This window comes from Chiloscyllium punctatum, chromosome 36 (assembly GCF_047496795.1).
Source record: "Chiloscyllium punctatum isolate Juve2018m chromosome 36, sChiPun1.3, whole genome shotgun sequence".
In the NCBI taxonomy this organism is placed as follows: domain Eukaryota; kingdom Metazoa; phylum Chordata; class Chondrichthyes; order Orectolobiformes; family Hemiscylliidae; genus Chiloscyllium; species Chiloscyllium punctatum.
Genome location: NC_092774.1, coordinates 69,068,692 through 69,081,583, shown reverse-complemented (window position 1 = coordinate 69,081,583; position 12,892 = coordinate 69,068,692). Strand labels below are relative to the sequence as shown.

General features: G+C 45.8%; 2 non-coding genes across 2 annotated transcripts; both read right to left on the bottom strand.

The window, feature by feature from the left end:
* Nucleotides 1-1,675: 1,675 nt before the first annotated feature.
* trnan-guu (transfer RNA asparagine (anticodon GUU)) lies at nucleotides 1,676-1,749 on the bottom strand. Its single transcript has one exon. It is a non-coding gene; the product is annotated as a tRNA-Asn (tRNA).
* Nucleotides 1,750-5,025: 3,276 nt separating this feature from the next.
* Nucleotides 5,026-5,099, bottom strand: trnan-guu (transfer RNA asparagine (anticodon GUU)). Its single transcript has one exon. It is a non-coding gene; the product is annotated as a tRNA-Asn (tRNA).
* Between the last annotated feature and the right edge of the window lie 7,793 nt (nucleotides 5,100-12,892).

Below are 12,892 nucleotides of genomic sequence, written 5' to 3'. Positions count from 1 at the left end.
TGAACTGGAGAAGGTTTCTCGTGAAATTCGCTTGAGGCTTGAGGTATGCAAGGTCAAGATAATTTAGGTAAAACACGGAAACGCTATCCTCATTAGCAGACAGTGAAAGGATTACAAGACACAAATTAAACATTTTCGACAAGTGATACGGGGGACTGGGAAGATAAGTATTATAAACTGTGAACAGCAAAGTTCTGGAGCACAACACATACATTCAAAGACCGAAAACATCCAGGTCCTGATTAATCAGATTGCATTGTAGTGCATTTTTGCAAAACATCCACTTGCAATGTCCTACAAAAGAGTGACAAAACCCATCCCTGTCAGCCCAGGATAGAAAATCCGAAGGGATGAACGTTTGCTGATTTTCTGAAGATTCACAGAGCTTGGACTGGGTTTTGGTGATTGTTTCTTTTCCACTCCCAGGAGCCGCAGTGTTTGAGGCGTTGAGTTGGGGAGAATAAAATGTGCCCGTGAGCAGCATGTGGGGCTATTTCAGCTTCCCCTCATATGACTGCGCTGTGAGTTGACTCAGATGTTCTCAGGGACATTTACTGACGCGAGACAGTGAAAGGATTCTCATTCCCGCAGATCGGGAATTCAAACCGTATGCCGGCTTCAGGACAATGAGAAAGATTAATTGGGGTGTGTGAAGAAGCTGTGAGCTGCATTTCAAACAGGGAGGTGGAGTCAGATGCATCATCCATTGGCCCCGGCCCTGTGCGTATCTCACGCCACCATGCTGCAGAGTTCTGACGTTAACACGGACATGCGCAGCAATGGGTTCATTCACAAGGCGAACAACCAAAGATAATCACCGTCACTGATTCCCTTCCACAGGCCCAACTTGGTGAAGCAGTATCTTTCACTGGCAAAGGAAACACCCTTGTCCTCAGGTGCCTGCTTCATTTCGATCACGATTTCAAGCCCCTCACTGTTCTAGTCTCATTTCCAAACACTTTGCTCATAGCCTCAAAAGAAGCTCTGCGGGTATCTGCTTGTTCCACCCGAACAGGCAGTGGGTTGCAGATTCCCACCAGTCCCAATTTGAGTGAAATATTTTCCCCCCCCACTGATTTGAATCTTAAAGAAGAAGGCGGGGAGCAAGCTCCCTTTCTTTTCGACGACATTTCTCATTTTGCACTCGGCAGGGTTCACACCTGCGTGGGGAAACCGCAATAGATTTCATGTACATCGCATTAACCACTCGGCCCACGAATACAGAACCACACTGACAGCTTGACTTCCCAGGCCTGTCTGCCTATGGAGCTGAGAAAGAGTGAATCATCGCAGAGTTTGTTTGAATCCAATCACTTCACAGTGATTCGAAAGGGTTAAATATCGGCACATGGTGTTTGCAGATATTTCGGTGTTTCACCCCAAAAGATGAAATGAACTTTCAGTTAGAAATTGCAGGAGGAACTCAGCAGGTCAGGCAACATCTGTGGAAAGAGAATCAGAGGCAACATTTCAAAATTGTGTTTTCACCGACAGGTACTGTCAAACCTGCCTAGTTTCTCTTTTGGTCTCGTCTTCTCAGCAAACGCAGTCCCTTCCGTTAGACATCAATTCAATTCAGAAACCCCTTTGTGGAGAAGATTTCCGTTGGGGGAAAATTTTCCTGACGCCATTAAAAGCGCACAGCTTCGAAGCCAAAGAAGGGCAGCGAACACACCGCCCCTGGGTGGGCTCGAACCACCAACCTTTCGGTTAACAGCCGAACGCACTGACCAATTGCGCCACAGAGACAGGCGCTGATGTGGGCTGCACCATCGCCTGGTGATTTTATAATTCAGCCTCCCCGCCGAGAATTACAATTGTCGTCTATCAGTTTTACTTTTCCATAATCAAGCCTGGGAGATCTCTTGTGGAGATACCGGGGACAGTCTGCAGACACATCCATGTCACGAGGAACTAGCTTTCTTACTCCGGGGCCGTCGCCCTTCCAGCCTTTCAGTGTTTTGCCTGTTCCCGAGTTCTCTCGTTGGCTCGCAGGGGAGAAGGGGTTTGAATTCATGATGTGCAGGAACGACAATTCTTTCATTGTCTCAGATCAGATCATGTGCCAAGAACATCAGAGTCAACCTCCCGGCCTCGTCAACAAGGGGACGGTGTCTGGACTGTCTCTGCTCAATCGGACCGGTCATCTTTCATTCTCCTCTAAATCCGCTTCGCAAAGTGTTTCTAAAGGTTCACAAAGCTGGAGACTGGGATTTCTGTTTTGCTTCATGAACATTTGAACATTTTTCCATTTCCTGACTGACAATTTTTGGCAAATTCTCTTCCCATGCCTCATGTCCAGGGATGAGGAATTTCCATTTTGGGGAGACATTCCCAAGGTGGAGAATGTTCGCTTTGGAGCAAAGAAGGATAACTGGAGATTTCCTGGGGCTGTTGGTTACGATCGAGGAAGAAGCGGTGGGAATGGGCAGTTTAATGATCAGAAGAACCAATTGCCACTGACCAGAGTCAGTTACCAGAGGACAGGGATTGAAGTTCTTGAATGAAAAGCAGCACATGTGCCTAATAAACGCAGAGAATACTGCAGAAAGCCAACGGGTCGAGCAGCATCTGTGGAAAGGGAAACAGAGCTGACGTTGTGAGTCTGGTACGTTGTTTGTTCAGAACCCGAGTTTCCTGCATGGCAATCAATTCCCAGACATGAGAAAACGGGTCTTTATTGAGACGGGTTTTGTGAAGTTTGAGCGATAATGCAACCAACAGGAAGTCATTTAAAATCGCCAGCGAAGAAATCATAGCCAGCAGGTTACCACCCTGGGCGGGGAGCCCCAAATGATCTCTACGCCAACACCTTAAGTGTTCGGCCACAACTACACGCCCAAAGTTGTGGTCTAAACTTTCTCATGGAATAATTCTAACAGGAAAGGTGAGTATTGGGATTGTCCTGTCCGCGCCATAGCCCCAACGTTTCCTGTTCCCCTGGATTTGATCAGGACAGAGGCGGCTGATGGGAGATCGAATTGAACTACACACATTGATGAGAGATAGAGCGGCTGGGAAGGATCCATTCCCATGCGTAGAGAGATTAATAATCAGGGCCGAAAATAAGGAGCCACTTCAAGAAATTTGGGGTTCATTCAGCAAAGCTAATGTATGACTGTTCACAGAAAATTGTGATGAAAGTCTCTCGAGTTATTTTGATGAGAAGTGTTGATGATGCTAATACAATCGATAGGCTGAACGTAGATTGGTCAATGTATTTGGTGACAGTTCTGTTCTAGCCCTGTGAGCGAAACCTGGATCTGAAGGAGTAGAAGGGACATTAACAACATCGATCTGAAATTGGACACGTGACAAGGAACAGAGCCATCATGAACAGTTGGCTTTTGAACTGGAGAAGGTTTCTCGTGAAATTCGCTTGAGGCTTGAGGTATGCAAGGTCAAGATAATTTAGGTAAAACACGGAAACGCTATCCTCATTAGCAGACAGTGAAAGGATTACAAGACACAAATTAAACATTTTCGACAAGTGATACAGGGGACTGGGAAGATAAGTATTATAAACTGTGAACAGCAAAGTTCTGGAGCACAACACATACATTCAAAGACTGAAAACATCCAGGTCCTGATTAATCAGATTGCATTGTCGTGCATTTTTGCAAAACATCCACTTGCAATGTCCTACAAAAGAGTGACAAAACCCATCCCTGTCAGCCCAGGATAGAAAATCCGAAGGGATGAGCGTTTGCTGATTTTCTGAAGATTCACAGAGCTTGGACTGGGTTTTGGTGATTGTTTCTTTTCCACTCCCAGGAGCCGCAGTGTTTGAGGCGTTGAGTTGGGGAGAATAAAATGTGCCCGTGAGCAGCATGTGGGGCTATTTCAGCTTCCCCTCATATGACTGCGCTGTGAGTTGACTCAGATGTTCTCAGGGACATTTACTGACGCGAGACAGTGAAAGGATTCTCATTCCCGCAGATCGGGAATTCAAACCGTATGCCGGCTTCAGGACAATGAGAAAGATTAATTGGGGTGTGTGAAGAAGCTGTGAGCTGCATTTCAAACAGGGAGGTGGAGTCAGATGCATCATCCATTGCGCCCCGGCCCTGTGCGTATCTCACGCCACCATGCTGCAGAGTTCTGACGTTAACACGGACATGCGCAGCAATGGGTTCATTCACAAGGTGAACAACCAAAGATAATCACCGTCACTGATTCCCTTCCACAGGCCCAACTTGGTGAAGCAGTATCTTTCACTGGCAAAGGAAACACCCTTGTCCTCAGGTGCCTGCTTCATTTCGATCACGATTTCAAGCACCTCACTGTTCTAGTCTCATTTCCAAACACTTTGCTCATAGCCTCAAAAGAAGCTCTGCGGGTATCGGCTTGTTCCACCCGAACAGGCAGTGGGTTGCAGATTCACACCAGTCCCAATTTGAGTGAAATATTTTTCCCCCTCCACTGATTTGAATCTTAAAGAAGAAGCCGGGGAGCAAGCTCCCTTTCTTTTCGACGACATTTCTCATTTTGTACTCGGCAGGGTTCACACCTGCGAGGGGAAACCGCAATGGATTTCATGTACATCGCATTAACCACTCGGCCCACGAATACAGAACCACACTGACAGCTTGACTTCCCAGGCCTGTCTGCCTGTGGAGCTGAGAAAGAGTGAATCATCGCAGAGTTTGTTTGAATCCAATCACTTCACAGTGATTCGAAAGGGTTAAATATCGGCACATGGTGTTTGCAGATATTTCGGTGTTTCACCCCAAAAGATGGAATGAACTTTCAGTTAGAAATTGCAGGAGGAACTCAGCAGGTCAGGCAACATCTGTGGAAAGAGAATCAGAGGCAACATTTCAAAATTGTGTTTTCACCGACAGGTACTGTCAAACCTGCCTAGTTTCTCTTTTGGTCTCGTCTTCTCAGCAAACGCAGTCCCTTCCGTTAGACATCAATTCAATTCAGAAACCCCTTTGTGGAGAAGATTTCCGTTTGGGGAAAATTCTCCTGACGCCATTAAAAGCGCACAGCTTCGAAGCCAAAGAAGGGCAGCGAACACACCGCCCCTGGGTGGGCTCGAACCACCAACCTTTCGGTTAACAGCCGAACGCGCTGACCAATTGCGCCACAGAGACAGGCGCTGACGTGGGCTGCACCATCGCCTGGTGATTTTATAATTCAGCCTCCCCGCCGAGAATTACAATTGTCGTCTATCAGATTTACTTTTCCATGATCAAGCCTGGGAGATCTCTTGTGGAGATACCGGGGACAGTCTGCAGACACATCCATGTCACGAGGAACTAGCTTTCTTACTCCGGGGCCGTCGCCCTTCCAGCCTTTCAGTGTTTTGCCTGTTCCCGAGTTCTCTCGTTGGCTTGCAGGGGAGAAGGGGTTTGAATTCATGATGTGCAGGAACGACAATTCTTTCATTGTCTCAGATCAGTTCATGTGCCAAGAACATCAGAGTCAACCTCCCGGCCTCGTCAACAAGGGGACGGTGTCTGGACTGTCTCTGCTCAATCGGACTGGTCATCTTTCATTCTCCTCTAAATCCGCTTCCCAAAGTGTTTCTAAAGGTTCACAAAGCTGGAGACTGGGATTTCTGTTTTGCTTCATCAACATTTGAACATTTTTCCATTTCCTAACTGACAATATTTTGCCAAATTCTCTTCCCTTGCCTCATGTCCAGGGATGAGGAATTTCCATTTTGGGGAGACATTCCCAAGGTGGAGAATGTTCGCTTTGGAGCAAAGAAGGATAACTGGAGATTTCCTGGGGCTGTTGGTCATGATGGGAGAAGAAGCGGTGGGAATGGGCAGTTTAATGATCAGAAGAACCAATTGCCACTGACCAGAGTCAGGTACCAGAGGACAGGGATCGAAGTTCTTGAATGAAAAGCAGCACTTGTGCCTAATAAACACAGAGAATACTGCAGAAAGCCAACGGGTCGAGCAGCATCTGTGGAAAGGGAAACAGAGCTGACGTTGTGAGTCTGGTACGTTGTTTGTTCAGAACCCGCGTTTCCTGCATGGCAATCAATTCCCAGACATGAGAAAACGGGTCTTTATTGAGACGGGTTTTGTGAAGTTTGAGCGATAATGCAACCAACAGGAAGTCATTAAAATCGCCAGCGAAGAAATCAGAGCCAGCAGGTTACCACCCTGGGCGGGGAGCCCCAAAGGATCTCTACGCCAACACCTTAAGTGTTCGGCCACAACTACACGCCCAAAGTTGTGGTCTAAACTTTCTCATGGAATAGTTCTAACAGGAAAGGTGCGTATTGGGATTGTCCTGTCCGCGCCATAGCCCCAACTGTTCCTGTTCCCCTGGATTTGATCAGGACAGAACGCGTTGAACAATTGCGCCACAGAGACAGGGTATGGGCTGCGCTGCACCATCTCTTAGGGTCGGCTATTAGTGAATTCATAATTCTGCCTCCCCGCCGAGAATTGTAATTGTCGTCCACCGCGCAGTCTTGCGAGAGATCCCCGCTTTCTTAACTTGACTTGTGCAAAAAATGCCCGATTAGTCTTCTCAAAAAGCACCTTCGTTCAACGAGGCTGGGCTCCCTGGAGTACCAATGGGACTGGGAACGTGGAAGTGATATGATTGGAGATAACATTGAACAGCTTGACGTGTTTACTTCCCTAATTTTCTTATCCGTATGCCAGTTGACACGTGGCTTGGGCAGTAATGTTATTACACACACTGGAGCAGTGGGATTTGAACCTGAGCCTCAGGGCTCGATGGGAGACTACAGCTGCACCACAAAAGAAATCTCTCGGAAATAGGTCCTCTTCTGTTGAATGAGAGGAAACAGCTTCCTCCTCTTAATGAGACACGACCACTGTACCCTCCATGCCCATTACAATAAATTGAGCCGTCTCCTGTTGAATGAATGAGTGGGATCCCCTCTCCGAGCTCCAAGAAGCGGGGGGCCAGGCTGGAGGCTGGATTTGCTCAAGGCTTGTATCTATTAACTTATTTAAATGGTACCTACTGTATGGGGCTATGGTTTACATTAAAACCGGAGGATCATGGCAGAGTGTTTGTTTATATTTAGCAGTTGTAGTTTGTAAAATACACTCCCTGGAGGAGCACCTTCTATGATGCTGCATTTCTTGCCTTCTGCCCTTCCCCCATTTGTTATCTCACATCTCGCTTTTACATTTTCGGTCAAATTTAATTTCACATTAATCAGCCTTGGTATTCACTGTGTATTATTAATTAATCTGTTGGATTGTTGAAAAACAAGATTAATGGTGTAATTTCAGTTATGTTGTCTGAGTTTGACATTGAATGTGCAGGTGTGAATGTCAGTAAGTTGTAAAAATAAATCAAGAACTCGTGCTTTTTAAGCAAAAAGACGAGTTCAAGAGTATTACTGGCATTGTCTCCTTTGAGGATGATGAATATAGTCTGACCAAAAAACCATTTCATGCAGTCACCCAGTTTAATTAAAGTCTTTTGGAAAATAATTCTGGCAGGCAAAGATTTATACAACCCAAAATACGGTTGGTAATCATGTGTATTCTTATCTTTTAAGCCGTAACAGATGGTATTGCGTGGCGGTTTGAGACTGAAACTTCGTTGGAAAGAATGTAGATTGATGAGGGAAGTCAAAATGGCAGAGTCTGGGGCCACAATCTATCAGTCTGGCTTGATTGCATGAGTGGTGGTTCTTCAAAAGCACCTTCCAAGCCATGACCTCAACCACCAAGAACAGACAAGTGTGAAGATCGGATTCCGACTGCAAGATATATCGCATGTTTCTTTGTTATTTACCAAAATGCTGGATCTCACTCCTGAACATTGTTGCAGTCCACATCATATTTGTGAAGCAATTTAAGAGGCAGCTCAGCACCACCTTTTCAAGGTCAGTTTGGGAAGAATTGTTGGCACAGTCAATGATATTCACATCTCATGAAATAATCAAAGAGCCCAGGGTGTTGGAGACTGTATGTTAGCATGGATAGAGGATTGGCTAACTGCCACAGTTGTGGTAAGGGGCATGATCAGGATGGCAACTTGTAACTACTGGTGTACCACAGGGATCAGCGCTAGGGTCAACATTATTTACAATATATATACGAATTACTTGGATAAGTAAAGTGAATGTACTATTGCTAAATTTGCAAAAGAGACAGTTGATGTGAAAGCAGGTGGTGAGGATGACATTAGATATCTGGAGAGGGATATAGACAGGTTTAGCAAATGAGCGAAAGCTTGGCAGATGGGAAAATGAGGTAATGCAGTTTGTCAGGAGGTGAAGAACTGAATATTAAATGGAGAAAAGTTTAGAATAGAGGGATTTGGAATCTCGTCCACGAATCTCTTCATCCAATTTCAGTGAGTAATAGGGAGGCAAACGGGAGGTTGGCCTTTTCAACAGCGTATAAATATAGGAAGGTGATAGTGAACCTATGTCAGGCATTAGACAGGCTACAACTGAACACTGTGAACAGTTTCGAGCCCTTTACCTGACGAAAGATATATTGGCATTGGAGGCAGTCCAGAGAAAGTTCACCATGATGATACCAGGGATGGAAAGAATGTCTTATGAGGAGAACTGAATAGGTTGGGCCTGTGCTTATTAGAAGTTAGAAGAATTAGAGGTAACCTTCACGTACAAGATGCTGAGGAGACTTGACAGGCTAGGCGTAGAACAGTGGGTGAGTCTGGGACCAGAGGAAGTAACCTCCAAATAAGAGATTGCATGTTTCGGACAGATAGGAATTTCTCCTGAGGGCAGTAAATCTGTGGAACTTGATATTACAGAGGGCTGTTGAGCCTGGGTTGTTACGTGCATTCAAGGCTGAGATAGTTGTTTTTTTTTTAATCAGTAAGCGAATTGAGGATTATGGGACAATGGCAGCAAAATGGAAGAAATGTTTCCCAGAATAATCGTGATCTGAATAAATGGCAGAGTCAACTCAATGGGCTGAATTGAATCGTAAATAGTAAGGAGGAAAAGGATGCAACTGGCAATTAGAGACCAGTCAGTGTTGGGAAGCCTAGAGATTGTAGGGAGTTGGTGGCATTTGGGTATTGTTACTGGATTTAACATCTGGAGTTTCAAATTGATGCTGCTATGGCCCCGATGCAATTTGAAATCAATTTATGTATCTGGAATATAAATCTTATCGCTGCTTTGGTGATCTTATCAATTGTCATAAGTACCTATCTTGTTCACTCATAACCTTTTTTAAAGGAAGGAAATCTTCAGTCTTCTCCCAATTTGGTGAATGTGTAACCCTTGATCCAAACACACGTGGTTGAGTCTTAACTGCCCTCTGAATTGGCACTTGGCTTTTCTTTGGGAGACAAAGTGTCACGTTCCATGAATGAATAAAGAAAAATATTCAGGACAAGGTTGTCAATGTCACTGTCAGTGAAGGGAAGATTGTGATCTAGTGATACTGGTTAAGCAGCCCTGAGATCTCGGTCTTCTGAGAACAAAAATTAAAGTCCCATCATGGATGCTAGTGGACTTTATTTTCAACGAATAAAAAGATCTGGAAGTGAGAGTTTGTCTCCGTACTGGCAACCAGGAAACCATTATTGGCTAAGACAATGAATTACAGATGTTGGAGATCAGCAACAAAAGGCACAATTGCTGGGGAAACGCAGCAGGTCTGGCAGCATCTGTGGAGAGAAAGCAGTTAATGTTTTGAATCCAGCCTAATTTTGAAGAGCCACCGGACTCAAAACAGTAACACTGTCGTCTCCTGATAGGTGCTGCCAGAACTGTTGCTTTTATCCAATCATTACTGATTGTTGTGAAAGTGTTCTTTAAGGGAGGGAAATCTGCCATTCACAACCCTACACACGTGTGTGTACGCTCACATCATGTGACTCCAGACCCACGACAATGTGGTTTACTCTCAACTGCCTTCTAGAATGTAGCCAATTGCTCGGTCCAAAGACCATGAGGAATGGTGAGGAAATGTTGGACGGGCTAGCAACAATCCCATCCCTCAAAATATTTTCTTATATTTTATAAAGCATAGGTTAATGAAGGACAAACAAAATAAACTGCTATGGGAAAGTCATGCCCAACTAACCTGATTTGCTTGTTGTTATAAATATTGTTTTAAAATCCTCTTCAGAGAGGACATTGGTTCCATCATTGTTGCAATACTGCATGCAATTCTGTGCTTTCTGCGACAGGAAGGGTGTTGTGAAGCTTGAAAGGGTTCAGAAAACATTTACAAAGATGTTGCCAGGGTTGGAGGGTTTGAGCTACATGAAGAGGCTGAATAGAGTGGGGCTATTTTCCCTGGAGATTTGGAGGCTGAGGGGTGACATTGCAGACATTTATAAAATCATGGGGGGGGCATGGGTAGGGTAAATAGGCAAGGTCTTTTCTCTTGGGTGAGGGAGTCCAAAATTAGAGGGCATAGGTTTAAGGTTAATGACAAATGGAGTTTAATATAGATAAGTGTGAGCTCTTACATTTTGCATCGTCAAATCAATGTCGGAATTTCATGGTCTATGGTAGGACCTTAAGGAGTGTAGTGGAACAGAGGGATCTTGGAGTACAGGTTCACAGTTCTCTGAAAATTGAGTCACAGGTAGAAATGTTTTGGCACACTGTCCTTCATCAGTCATGGCATTCAGTGTAAAATACCGAATTAGAGTCGAGATAAGCACACATACCAACAAGCACCAAATCTGTTTCATATACAGTATTTCAAAACAAGAGATGTAGGTTTTCAGGTTCATAGCTCCAAGAAAGTGGAGACATGGATAGACAGGGCGGTGAAGAAGACTTTCAGCAGGCTTGCTTTCATCAGTCAGAGCACTGAGTACAGGAGTTGGGATGAATTGTTGCAGCTGTCACAGATTCCGCACAACAACATCAAGACGTGACCCTGTCCTCCCCAGACTGATAGTCCCTTTGCAGATCAGGGGGAAGACACCCCTTTAATTGTGATGAACAGAAAACATGCCATCCTTCAAAAAAAGGGCTGTGTTCACAAATATTTGGACAGAAGAAGGAAGTTGCAGTCTGGGTGAAGATCAATCTTCATTCAGAGAGAGAGGAAGAGCAGCAACAGCAGCTTCAAAGTTCATGGTCCAACTTCTGAACAGACCTTGTCTGATTTGCAGTTGTTTCTGCTTGTAATATCGTACTGCAGCATATTGTAGATCTTCAGTAAGAGTGTCAATACTGCACTACAGAGGTCCATTCAACAACTTGAGTCCATGTGAACTCTTCGTGGAGGTATTCAGTCTGCCCAATAACCCTGTTGGTTGACAGTTACATATATATCTACACAAAGATCTTTGGCATTGAGAGGAAATAATGTTCCACAGTAACTAGAATTACGTTCAGATTTTCTATCATGGACTGACTGTGATGACCTTTGCAATCACTTCACAGGAATATTACAAGAGAAGAATTTGGCGGCAGAAATCTCAGACCAAACATCACATCAAAGTCTGACAGTCAGTTGATTCACGAGGACGTGGATATTGATGGCCTTGAAAACAAAGGGGAGAAGGTCTGTCTGCTTAATTAGGTTTTAGACGTCAGTGTGAGGAAACTCAGAGTCTCACATACCCACACGCCAGACTAGTGAGTGGAACAAGCTTTACAGACTGAATGAGAGTATTCCAATTATCAGCGGGTGCACCAGTAACACCACGCACATGCTGTAAGTGTGAGCGAGTATTCAACTGATTGTTAAGGTCTGAGACAGACGAGGGCACCTGCCCCATGGAGAAACCGTGGAAATGTGGGGAGTGTGGGAATGGTTTCCCTTCCCCGTCTGCGCTGGAGATTCATCGGCGTTTGCACACTGGGCAGCGGCTGTTCACCTGCAGTCAGTGCAGGAATGGCTTCACTCAGTTACACCACCTCCTAGCCCACCAGTGTGTCCACACCAGCAAGAACTCGTTCATCTGCCCTGTGTGTGGGCAGGGCTTCACTCAGTCACACCACCTGCTGCCGTACCAGCGGATCCACACCGGGGAGAAACCGTTTTCCTGCTCTGTGTACGGGAAGGGCTACACCCGATCGTATCACCTGCTGCTCCGATTCCGCGTCCACACTGGGGAGAAGCTGTTCACCTGTCCCATGTGGAGCAACTTCTGCGATTCCTCCACCCTGCACAAACACCAGCACATCCACACCAAGGAGCGGCCGTTCAGCTGTCCAGTGTGTGGGAAGGGCTTCACCCAGTCGTGCAACTTGTGGAGAAACCAGCAACTTCACAAGCGAGATGGCGCAGGGATTCGGGTTGGATTCTGCTGTTACCATTGCCGAGAGTCACATCTTGAACGCTGTTTCGTGGGTGAAGTGGGAAGGGCAAGGGGTTTCTTTATGCTGACGGGGCGCACCCTCACCCACTTTACTTCCAGTGGGGGCTGACACTCTCTGAGCCTGGGATTGCACCTTCCCTACGGAAACAGTCCACAAAAGCGGCTGCAGTGCAGGTAGATCTGAAATAGATACATTTGTTTCTGTCCCATTGAGTCTCCAGCACAGTCGATCCAATTGGCCTCTGTCAGTGTTTATGCTCCACCTGAGCCTCCATCCACCCCTTCATCAGCATACGCTTTACCCCCTACTCCTCCCCACCCAAGCCTGTGCCAATTCCTAATCCTAACTTAGACCTGCTAATGATTGCCAATGCATGGTTTCGGTCCCTGTATGCACCCCCCATTCATGTGTCTATCCAGATACACCTTAAGTGTTGCGAAGGTGCCTCTTTCCACCACATCCACTGGCAATGCATTCCAGGCATCTACCATCTGTGTTAAAAATCTTCCCATTCCATTCTCCCCCAGACTGTCCCCCTCTCGCCTTGAACCTGTGCCCTCTTGTAGTTGATCTTTCCACCCTGGTGGGGGGGGGGGGGGGGGGGGGGGGGGAAGCCTCTGACTATCTCACAGACTATCTGACCCAACACCAAACATCCAA